Source organism: Anas acuta, chromosome 1 (genome assembly GCF_963932015.1).
Source record: "Anas acuta chromosome 1, bAnaAcu1.1, whole genome shotgun sequence".
Lineage (NCBI taxonomy): Eukaryota > Metazoa > Chordata > Aves > Anseriformes > Anatidae > Anas > Anas acuta.
Window position 1 is genome coordinate 155,519,563 of NC_088979.1, and position 15,015 is coordinate 155,534,577.

General features: G+C 38.9%; 1 long non-coding RNA gene across 1 annotated transcript; it reads left to right on the top strand.

Annotated features, from left to right (window-relative positions):
- Positions 1–6,159: 6,159 nt before the first annotated feature.
- LOC137850271 (uncharacterized) lies at positions 6,160–8,496 on the top strand. Its single transcript, XR_011092420.1, has 2 exons — positions 6,160–6,508; positions 6,949–8,496. It is a non-coding gene; the product is annotated as an uncharacterized lncRNA (long non-coding RNA).
- The last annotated feature ends 6,519 nt before the right edge of the window (positions 8,497–15,015 follow it).

The following is a 15,015-nucleotide window of genomic DNA, read 5'->3' on the forward strand; positions in this document are numbered from 1 at the left end:
ACATCAGGAAGTAAGCTTACTTCTGAATCTTATATAAAATACATTAAAGGTTTTTGAAGTACCATTTTTTGTAAGCAAATGAGTACAAATCTAGAGAACCAAGGGCAAATGTTCAAACAAAACAAAACAAAACAAACAAACAAAAAAGTATATATGTATTTTTCCCCACAAGGGCCTGAAAAAAAAAAATGCAATAAAGCTCTCAGCATGTATTCTTAAAGAAAAGCAAATTGTTTCAATGGAAATATCAATGCTAACCATTTATGATTATGAAAAAATGTATAAGGAAGGCATTTAAATTAGATGGCATTACTTAAACCCTCGGTCTGACTACTGTCTGCAAGAGCATATAAGAATGTTTTAACTTTATACAAAAAGCAGTTTTTCTCTTAATTCATTAGGTTGCTATATAAATGTAATGAAATCCTATGTTACACTTTATGAGACATATTTACAGAAAAAATCACAACATAAAAAACATTTAAGTAGAAAATCTTATCCAAGCTTACATGTTTTTATTATACATAAGCAAGTATAAGTCCCACTATTCTCCTATTGGCAGAAGACAGGGAACAAACTGCAAATAACTAAACAGTTTATTGTCAGGCATGCTAATCCTGATACATACAATACAGCAATATAAAAAAATAAATAAATCCTGAGAACCAATAAAGTGTATATCTATAATATACATTGATTTGCACCGAGGACAAACAGATGCTGAAAAAACAACAGATTGAAGGAATGAGCTACTGAGAGAGTGTGAAGGATTCCTTGAAGAAGATAATAATGACAATCTAGCATCCTCCCACGTCATTCTTCAAATATAGTATCAGTACAATAAGCATTGGGAAAAAAAATAAAACATAAAAAAATAAAATAAACACTATTACTTGTCAATAACATGAACACAGCTCATTTCATTAAATGTTAATGACTCTTGGCCCTCAAGCATAAATAAGTCCATGACGTTTACCAGGTAAACAGAGACTTGAACTGAAAAAACACTTGACACCATTTATATTCTTATCAATGAAAGAGTTTAAAACAGAGGTTTCCTATCTTTTATATGACAGAAGAGATTCCACTAAAAGTATTTTTGTTTCAGGGGCAACAGATGTTATTAACAACTAAAATAGTTAATTAAAAATTACATTTTAAGAACATACGTGTTTTAGTAAGGCTGGCAGGCTATGACTGTTTAAAAGGTGAAGAGAGAGCAGGGAGTTCTGAAGAACATTCGAGGGAGAAAAAAAAAATACTTTTGAGTATTTGCCTTCCAGAATAAATACCTTACCCACTTCACCATATCAATGCTGTGTAATATCATACATCCTGCATCATTCCAAGCATCCTTATAATTATTTTAAGAAGCATCTCCTCAGTTCATCTCAGATGCTAATCCCCCCTGAAACTAATAGTTTATTCACCAATTAATACATCCACACTGGCAATACTGTATTCAGTATTCACCTTCATCTTTTATTAAACCCCATTTAGTTATATGCTTCTATTCTTTCACATCAACAAGGTTGTTTGTATTTTTCATTTTTATTTTTAATTATGCTTCTATTGGAGAAGAAAAAAAAAAAGAAGTAATTTTGGAATTCAAGTAAATTTTTTTTTGGTGCACTGATATAACTGGAATATATACATATACCATTAACTACCACTTGTGCATATTACACATTCCGCTCACAAGCATTATGTGAGTTTGGGATTGCCATGTCCCAGATTCGGGACCTTGTACTTGGTCTTGCTGAACCTTGTGGGGTTTGCTCAGGCCCACCTGTCAAGCCTGTCAACGTCCCCCAAGGTATCTCTATACCATGCTTCCATGGTATTAAAATATGGTGCTCTGGCCTGTGTTCCATAACTTTCCTTGTGTTCTTGTGATACTAGCATTTTATTTTTTTTCTGACATCCAACAGTATGAGCAGACTTCTGAAAAGGCAGATATTCCTCAGATAAATCACACATAGCTGTAAGTTCAGTGTTAAGTTTACCTTTGATATGTGCTTACTTAGCAAATCTGACACATTAGACCTACTCAGCATGCAATAATGACTCTCTTAGAAATTCTGAAGTTTAGCTATCTTAGCATGTGAACACCTCCCATCAGTGCCACAGCTGGAGTATCCAAGAGGAATGAAATAGCTGGGGAAAGAAAAAAAGGACTGGTAGCTAATGCCTAATCCTGTGTTAAGATACTGAAATGCAGAAGTCTGGGGATTTATTTTAGCCTCAACACTTGAGTATTTGACACTTTTATCAAAAAATCTTTTTACTGTCAAAACATACCTCATTACAAAGGTATCCAATTATAAGTTATTTCTTTTCTTGCAAGAGAGGCAAAAGCATTTCTCTCTCCTCCGTTCCATTATACATGATGAGTTTGAATTTGCACCTAATACTTGGCTTTTATCTATACTCTTTCATGCAAAAATCGCAAGGTGTTAAAAAATAGTTATGCATAAATTAGATTTTTATGCCTTAGTCCACCCTTTTTAGTTAAGAAGTGAACACAATTAATTGCAGTATCTGGCATGGATTTGGTCTGGGTGTTTCTTAGGAAGAAGAAAAAAAAAAAGAGAACTAGGCAAAAACAGCTGGGTAGCAAAATCAATCCTGGACATCGCTGTAAGCAGTCATGCAGGATGGCTCTAACTTTGATTCCTCAGGAGAACCACAGCCTAGGCCCATCCTAGACCTTAACTGACACTAATGAAGGAGAAAAGAACAAAGAGACTCCCTGCATCAACACATTTAACAAGCAGCATTTGCCAGCAGACTTCCTAGTGGATCCCCCACATAGCTGCTATTTCTTGGTGAAGAAAGCTCACTCTGTTGTATTTACTTCATTTTTTACAGGAATATGTAGACAGTACCTGCCTGGTATAATGGGACTTACATCCTATGTTGTATCTGTCTGTATTGCGCCAAAGCAGCTGTACTGCATTGATTACTTCTTTACTAACTACTGCCTGTTTTCTTCACTCTGACAGATTTCGACTTCTCATTTCTTTCAATCTGTATTTTACAAAGGCTTAAACAGAAGTATCCTTTTTAAAAACAAACAAAAAAAAAAATTAAACTTTCCCCATAATTTGCCAATGGTAACATTTCTATCCCCACTGCATCTTTTTGTCCACAGTGGATATCATGCAATGAAAATTAAAGTCATAATCTTTTTAAGATATGAAGTTTAATAATGGCATTCAGCTCATGAGTGATTCATTCTGAGAGCAAGTATGGAAACAAAAGTAATATAATTATGAGGATTGCTTTTGAGACCTCAAGAGGTAGAACCTTGCAAGGCCTGAGAATTAAACCTTATAAAAGATGTAGAAGAATCTCACAGGAAAAGATCAGACAAAGTCAGGGCAGACTGGCCACAGAAGAAATGTCTTGATTGCTGTTGAACTGCTTTCCTTTGGCAAAATGAAAATGATTTGTTATTTATTAAGTATTGACACAACGATGACTGCAGCTATTTATGAAAGGTTGGGAAATGTGCAATAGCACTTCTTCCTCTACTTGAGTACAGAGTACCAAGGGCAGAGGATAGTGAGAGAGAATAAGACTTTGATCACTACTTAGTAAATCAAGTGAAATTATTATAATAGCAGGATTTATTTTAATTCAAAGACCCAGAAGTGTAAAGCTACCCTCTGTTCTATTTTGCAGCTACACTCTATGATTTGTTCTAGTTTATAATCTTCTTCCAGGAAGAAATCAGCTCCCAAAAGAAATGGCCACATAAGCCTCATATTTTGTATTTTTGCTCTGTCTTGTGCACAATAATGTTTCTAGCTGCCAAGAAACTTGAAGAACAAAAGTAGAACAAGAGTAAAACAAAATATCAAAGTTTCCATAAATCTTATGAAAAAAATGGCTGGCAACTCCAAAGGAAAACCACAATAAAACCTCCTTTTACCTTATTCTCGCCCCTCTTTCCACATTGCAGTAAGTACTCAGTTATTGTGGGGCATCAGAGAACCCATAGAGGTCCTCTATCTCAGGACACATTTCCAGAAAAATCTCATTAAAAACCTCGAGTTGTTCCACCTGTTCTTGTGCCAGCTTTTAAATTCCAAACATATAAAATTCACTTTTAGGCTAGAAACTGTCCTTGGTAAGCCTCTAGTCCAAACTCTGTAGCCATAAAATAACACATTTGCATCAATTTCTCAACACTGCGTTTCCTCCTCCCCTCTTCTTGTTCTCCTACAGTTCCTTCACTGTTAGTACTCATCTTGTACATCTCAAAATGTTATCAATTTCTTGATCTTCTTTCACATGTTTTCCTCCTCCCACTTTCCAGCTTTTTATCCCTCCCTACTTGACCACACACTTCTAGCTTCATAACTCCCTTTAGCTGTTAGAGCTGCACATATCAAATATTCTTCTGATGAGAGGAACACAATCCAAATGGATTGACAATACATCATGGACATATTAAAGTGAGTCCAGGGAAGGGCTATGAAGATGATCAAAAGGGCTAGAGCACCTCCTATGAGAGAGCTGGGGACATTCAGCCTGAAGAAGAAAAGGCTCCAGGGACACCTTATAGCAGCCTTCCAGTACCTAAACAGGGCCTACAGGAAAGCTGGGGAGGAACACTTTGTCACAGACTGTAGGGATAGAACAAGGAGTAATGGGTGTAAACTAAAATAGGGGAGAATTTAGATATTTGGAAAAAATTCTTTACTCAGAGAGTGGTTAGGCACTGGAACAGGTTGCCCAGAGAAGCTGTGGATGCCCCATCCCTGCAAGTATTCAAGGCCAAGTTGGATGGGGCTGTGAGCAACCACGTCTAGTGGGAGGCATCCCTGCCATGGTGGAATTAGATGGTCTTTAAGGTCCCTTCCAACCCAAACCATTCTATGACTATGATAAATCCCTGTATTCAAACAGAAGACACAGGCAGACAGTAGTGGAATGGGGTGGATGATCACAACAGTCACCATTAGACCAAACACTTGAAATATACTATGCAAGGAGGATGCAGAGGAAAGGATGCTCCTATTCTTTACAGGCAGAAAGCTCAATACAAAAGGTAATTCATGGTTTGCAGTACTAAGAAAATGGAGGCATCTCGACTTTTTGTACACAGAAGCTCTGCTGCTTTTCCTAGCATTTCATGCCTAGACATCTTTCAATTCAGCTCCTTCTGAGGATTTTCTCCATTGCATTTTCTCTGCACCTACAAGGAACACAAATGTATGTTCATGTCTGGGGGCTGTGTAAAGCAGAAGTTGCCAAGGGGTCCAAGTAGTGTATCACCTGAGCTACCCAGTGGTTTTTTTTCCTCAGTACAAGATTTCTACAGCTATTTTGCCTCAAATCTCTCTCAAGTAACTTCTGTGATTCATTCTCTCCCACACCTAAAAATGTAGTTATCTTGGTTACACTTAAAATAAGTTGACTACCTTATTTTTTTGTTCCAGTCTCAAGCCTAAACCTTCATCACAACTTGGTCCTCAAATTTTGTAGAAGATTACACTACACTGAGACCTTGCTTCTTCCCAGCCAGCCTAAACAACTCTGCACAGTACTTCCACACCACTCCCCAGATTGTGCCTACATGGGTGACTGTAAACTGCTGCAGCTTTGTATCCTACCCAGAGCTTTCTCTGTGTGTAATTTACAGCTCACAGTCTGGAGAAAATTCTCCTCTTGATATCTGGACCAAAATAACTGCCCTCCCTGATGCCCCCATGAAAAGGATTACCTCTTCTACATTTGCTTGTAAATGAAAATCCTGGGGACATGTGAGAGAGGAGGGACCAGAGAAAAACACTGCCTTACCTACCCATAACAGAACTGTGGTTTTACAGGGAAGATACTATTTACCCAATCACTCTCATACTTCAGCAATTAAACATTATTCAGCTGGATGAAAGTAAAATAAAACAGAATAAAATAAGATAAAATAACATAAAATGATTTTTAGCAATGCATATGCACTACTTCCTCCCACACACACCACCACTACAAAGACAACAGAGAAGCTGAACAGGAGTCTGCAGCTTCTCATGCTTCATTAACAAGGTAATTTGCTAAACTCTGCAACTCTGATTGCAGGCCCTGTGTTCGTGAAGGTGTTGTTAATAAATTAATCAAAAAGAGTGAAGTCTGCACAGGAGTCACAGAGAACTTAATTTGACTCCTCATTTTCAATATTGATCATTTCTTGGGAAAGAAAAATAAAATCAGAAATTCAATACTGTTTCTGGAGACCTGGTTGAGTTTAGTGTTAGCAGCTCATAGGCCTGTTATTTTATTTAGTGGATTTTATATTAGGTTTTTTTTTCAGAGGTGACTCTCAGCTTCACCATGTTGATGTCCCTTTCCAGAACAGCATTCAGAAAGATATGCAATGCCTCTCCCAAAAAAAGAGCTTCCTCTGACACTTGCTTTTAATTATACCTTGGAGACGCAACTGAGCAGGCTATGACAGGCAGGCTCTCTCCTGGATGGTACTTCTTCAGGAAGTGGCTGAAAGGTAAATTGGAAATATAACTTTTGTTGCTATCAAGCTATAAATATATGCAAAAGAATCAGTCCTACTTTAATGCTTTAGTAGCAAGCAATTTTTTTATGAGCATGTACTGGCAAGATGGATCAAGCAGGGAACTTGACAGAAGACAGCTGCTTAATCTGCCAGAAAAATGAATCTGGTTTAATCCAGGCTATTTGTTTTACAAGCAGCAAAAAGCAATGCTGCAAAACCTGAGAGGCTAAACTGATCTCTCAGCATTTGCCTTCTGTAAAAAATATTCATCTATGAAATCTAGATTATCTATCCATTTAAATGTCTTTCAGCATTGACCACTGCAATATTAAACTCAGTTTAAACTTTTTTTTTCTTGCTTCTATGACAAAAAGCTTTAAAAATTATTATTCCATGTTACAATGAATTGTTTCTTTTTTCCCGCCCTGTAGGGTATATGGGCTTTGTATTTGCCTGCAGGAAACAGCTTGCATTGTTTTTTCAGTGTTGAACTTGCAGCACAGCTTGCAGAGAGCCAGAATAAAGGCTGATTAAAAGTAAATAACAAAAGAAAAATAATAAAACCCCACAAACATTCAGCATTTCCACAGTGGCTGTGTGCTTAGTTTTTCAGGAAGCCTTCAGGACCCTTAAAAATGGACCCTTAAGCAAATGTCACAGGCACGTTTATAGAACTGGAATCAGCAATTTAAATGAAGAAAGTTATGTTACCAAGTCTTATCCTAAGCCATAGTGCTGACCAGTTATGCACCAGAAATAATTTCTTCATACCTCATACAGTCTGCACTAAAACCTCATCTTCTGAGACACAGCTCTTCGAGAAACTAAGGGCACATCCCCTTCTGCTTACTTTTTGCTCATCTGGTGATGGTGTAATTGCAAGAGCCAAGGAGGGTCACACTGATGAAGAAGAGGACAGGTCTCTGTGGGGAAGACATTACCTCCACACCTCTCCCCAGTGGCTGCTGATGCAGTGTGCTCACAGAGTCCCAGACCAAATTTCAAGCTGTGCTACTTCGGAGGAAACCTGATTGCAGTACCACTGCCTGCCTGCCTCACAGGGCTCAGAAAAAAAGAGATAATGATAGTCATTGGGAAGAATAATCTGACCTACTAATGCACCTTACAAGTCTCTAAATTACCTGCAACCACAGAAGGAAAAAAGGACTTGGATGCTTCTCTGAACAACTCAATAACAGTCTCTGCTCAATATATGATATCGATCAAAAGGGCAAACAGAATGTTAGGATGCAAACAGTGGTGTTGAAAACGATATTGAAAGAAGACACCGTAATATAAATCAATGAGAGAGCTTCCTCTGAACCACTGTTCTGAGCTGATCACTTCATCAAAAAAGGATGTGCCATAAGGTTTACAAAGACAAAACAAAAATGAAGAAAGGCTTGGGAAAACATCGATTATGTGGAGAATGAAATCATTGGGACAGTTCAGCTTTGAGAGATACTGTTTAGGGTTTCATGAATAATTTGTTCAGTAAATTCAACTTAGGGGTAGCTGGGAATTTTGTAACCACACAGTTTTAGTAGAAAAAGTCAATTTGTCAAAAGAGAAGTATTTTGCTGAAATGTATTGTTTCAGAAAAGGATTTCAAAGGAAATACAGACAAGGTTTCTGCCTGTCAAGCATTTTTCTCCAACAAGAAACATGCCTGACTTTCTTGAAGTAGGCTATAAATTATCCTAGCTCACAGATCTGTGTCATGGACCCCCTCAGATTTAAGGGGCAATCGTTTAAGTTCAAAACTCCAGGGCAAAGACACTCTGGGGATGACCAAGATTTTGAAACTCAAAGTTTCCAGAGCTCTAGGAGCTTTGGCTCCAATACCATTCTGTTATAAAGTCAGAAATGGATGAGCAGGAATAAAATTTACATTTTATTATGAGTGATGGTCATGGGGGCAGTGATGTGCAATCACTGTCTATGTGGGGCAGGTGAGAGAACACAGTAGTTCATGTGACCCACTGTCCTGATAGCAAAGATTTGTGACACAAAATTCCTTTGGGGATTCTTGGTAATGAATCTTTTCCCCAGAGCATTCTAATATGTACAGTTACAACTTTCTACCCCCTAATTTTAAGAACTTCCTATTTTTATGTTAAATCAAAGAAAACTGTGAAATTTTTCTATTCTTATAGCCATCTGTAGGAAGTTGCCCTCACAGAATTCAGAGAAACACAGGACACAGGAGCAGTGGCCTTGTAAGATTCCTAAGAACGAAGACAGCAAAGTGCTCTGATTTCACAAAAATGACAAGCAGACTTGGGGGAAGGAGGGAGGGAGAGGCTGACTTTTGTTAAGTGAAATATTGGAATATAACCTTTTTGAAATGTCAGAATTTTTAACAGAATAAAAATACCAATTGTCTGCCTTCAGTGTAGTTACTTGTTTATAGAAAAAGGGCACATCATTTAGTGAAATTGAAAGTCAAGAAGTTGAAATGATTTCAAAAAAGAATACGCTTAATACAAGAAAAAAAAATATGGAACTCATAGTTCCAATTATACTAGGCTGGAGGAAAATATATTTGGAAGGAAAATAAAAATCAATCACTTCAAGCCATGAGATCACCACTAAACAAAGAAACTTTCCAATGCAATTTACTCTTTATTTCTTTGCTTTGGAAATGTCTGCAGTTCCCCTAAGGATACCCCCTCAGTCACTCTTGGAAACTGGTTATTGGGGTATCTGGATTGGTAATCTTCCTGAAGAAAGCATGGTTTATGATTCCATAAAGCTTCAGTCATGTGGTGGTTTTAGCCTGCTGGGCAGCTGAACTCCACCACAGCCACTCTCTCACTCCCTTTCCTGAGCAAAAGAGGAGAAAAAATACGATGGAATAGGCTCAGGTGTTATAAGGGCAGGGAGAGGAGATCACTCACAAGTTATTGTCAAAGGCAAAACAGACTCAACATAGGGAGATTAAAGTTATTTATTGCCTATCACGAACAGAATACTGCAATGAGAAAATAAAAGCAAATGAAAAACATCCCCTCCCCTCTACCCCCCCCTTCTACATCCACTCCCCAAGACACGCAGGGGAACAGGGAATGGGGGCTGTGATCAGTCCCTAACGCTTCATCTCCACCACTCCTTCACGGTTACTCTCTGCCCCTGCTCTATGTGGGATCCCTCCCACGGGATGCCGTCCTTCCCATAATGATCCCGCAGGGGCTGCACATGGGCAGCAGCTCCTCAAGCACTGCTCCCACACGGCTGTGTACCACAGGGTCCACCCGTCAGGAGTAAACTGCTCCAGCACGGGTCCCCCATGGGCAGAAGCTCCCCCCAGGCCCCTGCTCCTGCGTGGGCTCCTCTCCATGGGCAGAAGCTCCACCCAGGCCCCTGCTCCTGGAGGGGCTCCTCTCCACGGGCTGCAGCTCCGGCCCAGGGCCTGCTCCTGTGGGGGCTCCTCCATGGGCTGCAGCGTGGAGATCTGCTCCATGTGGAACCCATGGGCTGCAGGGGGACAACCTGCTCCACCAGGGGCCACTCCACAGGCCATAGGGCAACTTCTGCTGCATGCCTGGAGCATTTCCTGCCCTCCTGCTGCACTGACATTGGTGGCTGCAGGGCTGGTTCTTACTCCTCTCTTTCTTCCCCAGCTGCTGTTCCCCAGTGTTTTTATTTTTTATTTTTTTGTTTGTTTGTTTGTTTGTTTGTTTGTTTGTTTTGGGGGGGGGGGGTGTTTTGTTTTTTGTTTGTTTTTTCCTATCTTAAAGATGCTTTCACAGATGTGCAAACAACATTGCTTATTGGCTTGGTTCTGGCCAACGTCCAGGCCCTTAGCTGACACAGGGCAGCTTCTGGATTCTTCTTGCAGAAGCCACCACTTTGGCCACCCCACTACCAAATCCTTGCCACATAAACCCAATGCAAATCAGCACAGATATCCCATGCATTCAGGGACTGTAGGCATTGCCACTTGTAGCATCTAAGGAAAGAAAATACAGGTTATGAATTTATAATATAATATCAACATTTTAAGTGGTGACAAAAATAATGTGGAAAAACAATAATTTTAGCAACAGCAAAATAGTTTACATTTAAATATATATATATGTATACATACAAAAGACCAGGAAACCTTCTATTCAGGACATAAGCTCTTTACTGCCTGGAGTTTACACTGGAATAAGGAGAATGTTTTTCTTTACAGCAGCTCTGATGAGAGTCATATATCAGATATTTGAGAGATGAATGATATGATCTGGTATGCTGAAACCTATTTCCATTATGCACCCTAATAAGAAGTGGTTGCTAGTCTATTAGATTAGATCTTATGCACTGCTGTTACTTGGCTTTTAAATAAACATTAGTGTGTACCATCCTAGGGATTTGAAAATAATGGCTTTTAAAACATCTTTTTCCAGTACACCAAATGTTGGATCATTCGTGCTGCAATAAGGGGATGAAATCCGGCTGTGAGTCCCTGAGGTGTGTCAGTTCAAAACAGTGCAGTGCACTCTAGGGCAAATAAAACAATGGGAAATGGGAGAGTTCAGCTACTGTGGCTATTTATTCTATAGCAACTTCAGTCCAAGCCATGCTGATAGTTTTTCTAATGCTTTAAATCAAACAGCAGGCATCTGTGGCCTCAAGGTAAGAAATGCTAAATATCTGCCAGTTTCCAGACTTGAAACATTGCAGCTGCCCTACCTGAAAGAAATATTACCGTCAGTTTACCAGGAACTTCAGTGCTACTGTCATGTGCCATTTTCACTAAGGAACATGTGATTGGCACTTCACAAAACATTTAACAACTTCATCTCCCAAAGATCTAATTTTAAGTAATTTGCAAAATATCATGGATATCATATTTTCAATTCCTTATACTGGCCACAAAAAGTGCAGCCACAAGCTCTTCCATTTAATTTTTTTAACAATTTAAAGCCTACTCTTGACATCTGGCCATGACATAAGAAGTTGTATCACTGTTTACTTCAGCAGGCCACCTGTCCAAGCTGTACTGGCAGTATTCCTGACTACGTGTTCCCTGGCCAATGAAAAAGAATTATAGATATAAGCATAAACTGGAATAAATTGAATAATCCCCTGAAGTGGTTTAGCTCCAGCAGGCAACTCAGCCCCACAGAGCCGCTCACTCAGTCTCCCCTGGTGGGATGGGGGAGAGAATCAGAAAGGTAAAAGTGCAATAACACTGGGATTGAGATAAGGACAGTTCAGCGGGTAAAGCAGAAGCCATGCACAAGCAAAGCAAAACAAGGAATCCATCCACTGCTTCCCATCGGCAGGCAGGTGCTCAGCCACTTCCAGGCAAGCAGGCCTCGTCATGCAGAGCGGTTCCTTGGGAAGACAAACGCCATCACTCCCAGCATCCCCCCTTTCTCCTTCTTTACCCAAGCTCTATTGCTGAGCATGATGCCACACGGTATGGGACATCCCTCTGGTCAGCCTGGGCCAGCTGTCCTGGTTGTGTCCCCTCCCAGTTCCTGGTGCGTCCCCAGCCCCTCACTGGCAGGGCAGCATGAGGAGCAGAAACGGCCTTGGCTCTGTGAGAGCACTGCTCAGCAACAGCATCATACAAGCCACTATGAAGAAAATTAACTTTATACCAGCCGAAACCATGACATCCCCCCAGATAAACATTTCTGAACATTAATGGTCTGCACTTAAGAGCACAAGCTACTCAGGACTCTTGTCTTGCCTTAACCAGTAGGTGCTCCCTATGCCAAGAGAGCAAAGGCTTTCATTGGCACTGGCCAACTGAAATTGCTAGTACAAGGCACTTTTTATCTAACTTACCAATGATTGTCATATTTCCGTGACTTATTGTTTCTCCTATAATTCTGTATCATATTTGCCAGTTTGCAAATTTCACTTTGAAAGTTAAAAGTCTTGCTGGATTTTATATCCTCATTCATCTCCAAGAGTAATAATAATTTGGCAGGCCAGAGTGAAACACTGTAATGAAAACCTTGGAAGCCACTGAGTTTTCTGCTGTGCTTAGTCAAAACACACTTGAATTTTAAAATATGAATAATTGTGCAGAAGTCAATAGAATTACTATATGGGTTATGTTAGAGTATGCTTTGCTTTGTGCAAGTTCCTGTAAAGAAGTATTATCTTCAAAATCTGCTCTTCAGGTTTCTCCTGCAGTTCAGGAGGAGCTGTGAAGATGAAAGAAGCACATTTGTTTCTTGCAGTGGAAATGTGTTAATCTTCATGATGCATGAGCAATGGTAAGGATAACAACCTTTGGAGATACTGTTATTGTCATGTGTCATAAAATGTGTCATAAAAAAAAAAAAAAGTGTATATGTGTTCTTAAAACAAGATGAGTCAAAATTCTTGGGAATTAACTTTCTAAATAACTAAAGTTCTCTGGTGCTCAGAAAATCTGCCCACTGGAAGCTACAGGAGCAGAATAACTTTGTTAGTCTTACCTGCATGTATGCTACCTGCATGTGGACATTTTATTATTTTTGTTTGTTTGTTTGTTTATTTCACTTTATTTCTGCCCATATAAGTACGACAGTTGGGAAAAGAGGTACATCTAAAAAAAAGGATCCATGTTTCCAGGAACCTTAACATTTCAAAAGGCCCTGCAAATTTTAATATTTGCTTCTGCCTAACTGCCCTTTTCTTAGAAAAACAGAGAGGGAAGAAGCAGCAGGACTTCTCTTGTATTTTAAGCACAACGGTTTTACTCTCACTAGCACAATACCACTGTAGTATGTTTCTGTCATTTTCACCTGTAAAGAAAAATGGGATGCGAAAAGAAAAGGCATTTAACATCTCTTTCTGAGGTTCTACTATCCCATATTCATTCAAGAGAGAAGGAATATTTTTTGTTACCAGTTTCCCCAAGTTCATCTAGACCTTTACCTAGATCCATTTTTTGGAGATGTTATAATTTAAATTTCATTTTCCATATGAAACTTGAATGGAGGTGTGGTCCACATCAGAGTTGGCTCAAAGCTTTTTACTAGTCAGACAAAATTCTTCTCCCCAAAGATTTTCTCTTATGTTTAGCAAACAAAAACAAACAAACAAAACTACTTTGTGCTGAAGCAACTTCAGTGTTCAGGCTGAGATAAAGAAGTAACACTGAGTTTATTGGGGTTGCTGTAAGGCCATGCTTGGGAAGGAATGCTAAGAGCTCATTGGGACTTCCAAGAGTGCTGGGAGAAAGTAGAGGCCTAGGAAGAATCAGCAGAGCCTTTTAGATGCTTAACTGCAGATTGAAGTTGTGCACTGTGGGGTGGATAGACTTTCAGAAGTGTGCTGGGCAGTTTTGAGGCAGTTGTTAACAATGAAACTTTCTCCTTCTCCTACTTTTTGTACATCTATGTATGTGTGTGTGGGTTTTTTTTGTTTGTTTGTTTGTTTTTGTTTTTTTTTTTTTTTCCTGTAGACAAAATCAAGGCAAACTTTGCTACCTAGTCAAACCCATTTGAGTAAAACTTGTTAATTGGGATAGGTCTGAATAGTTAAAGGTTTCACTGATGGACACATGGGTTTTCTCATTGTGCTCTCAGACGGCCCATAATAGGTGGTATGTATCTTTTAAAGACAGAATAAGGTTATATGAATCAATGGGAGAAGGGATCAAGGTGGGAATCATTTGTCCTACACAAATATCTAAAAGGTTTCCAGATTAGAAAAGTTAAAGTAGATTTTCAGTTAGGGAACAGCTTCTAGAAAAGACTTTTTCTCTAAGAAGGATAATGAGAGCTGTCCAGTCTGGGAGGTAACAGAAATGCCTTTTGGAAAGTGTAGGATAGGGCAAAATTACAGTAACATCATTGCTTCAAATTAATTAAATAAATAAAATAGCTATTTAGTGAGTTTGAATATAGGTTGCTGCAGCTCTTCCTGAGGTGGCTGTTAGGAAGCATAACAAGCCTTCTGGGACCTTCCTTTTCTGTTAATTTAAAGCTGTTGGAGAACATTGCAAATAGGCTTGAGCTCTGGAGAGCTGGAATCAAACTCACTGTAATGAAAGTTCACTCGTGTGCCTTGTTGGAGCTTATTCCTGTGACTGTACTGACCCCTAGTGACTGCAGCTCTAGTTCAGTAATTTACAGTCTATTTATATATTTATTTACATAAAGTATTGCTATACAAGGCACCGTTTATAAAAAAAAAAATAAAAATCTCCATTAGGGTGAAATTGTTAACATCATCCTTTTTAAGCAATCTTTAAAATTTCCAGGAAAAAAAAAAAACTGTTCTGTTTTTATTTTACAACCATCTTCTTTTTTTTTTCCTCATTTGTATGTCAACTTGAGATATACTATGATATATTTATATATAAACAGCTTATTTAAAACATCAGTGCTGCTAAGATCCTGGGAGGTGGTGTTTTTAATTTAGCTGTAAAAGTTTGTTCAGGAATGCATGCTCTCAAGCTGGAAGCTCTGCAACTTTTAATAAAATACAGATGGTACCACTGTTAATCTGTTTACTATCTAATATGGTTCACCTACACTAGGTATCTGATGTGCTTTTAGACA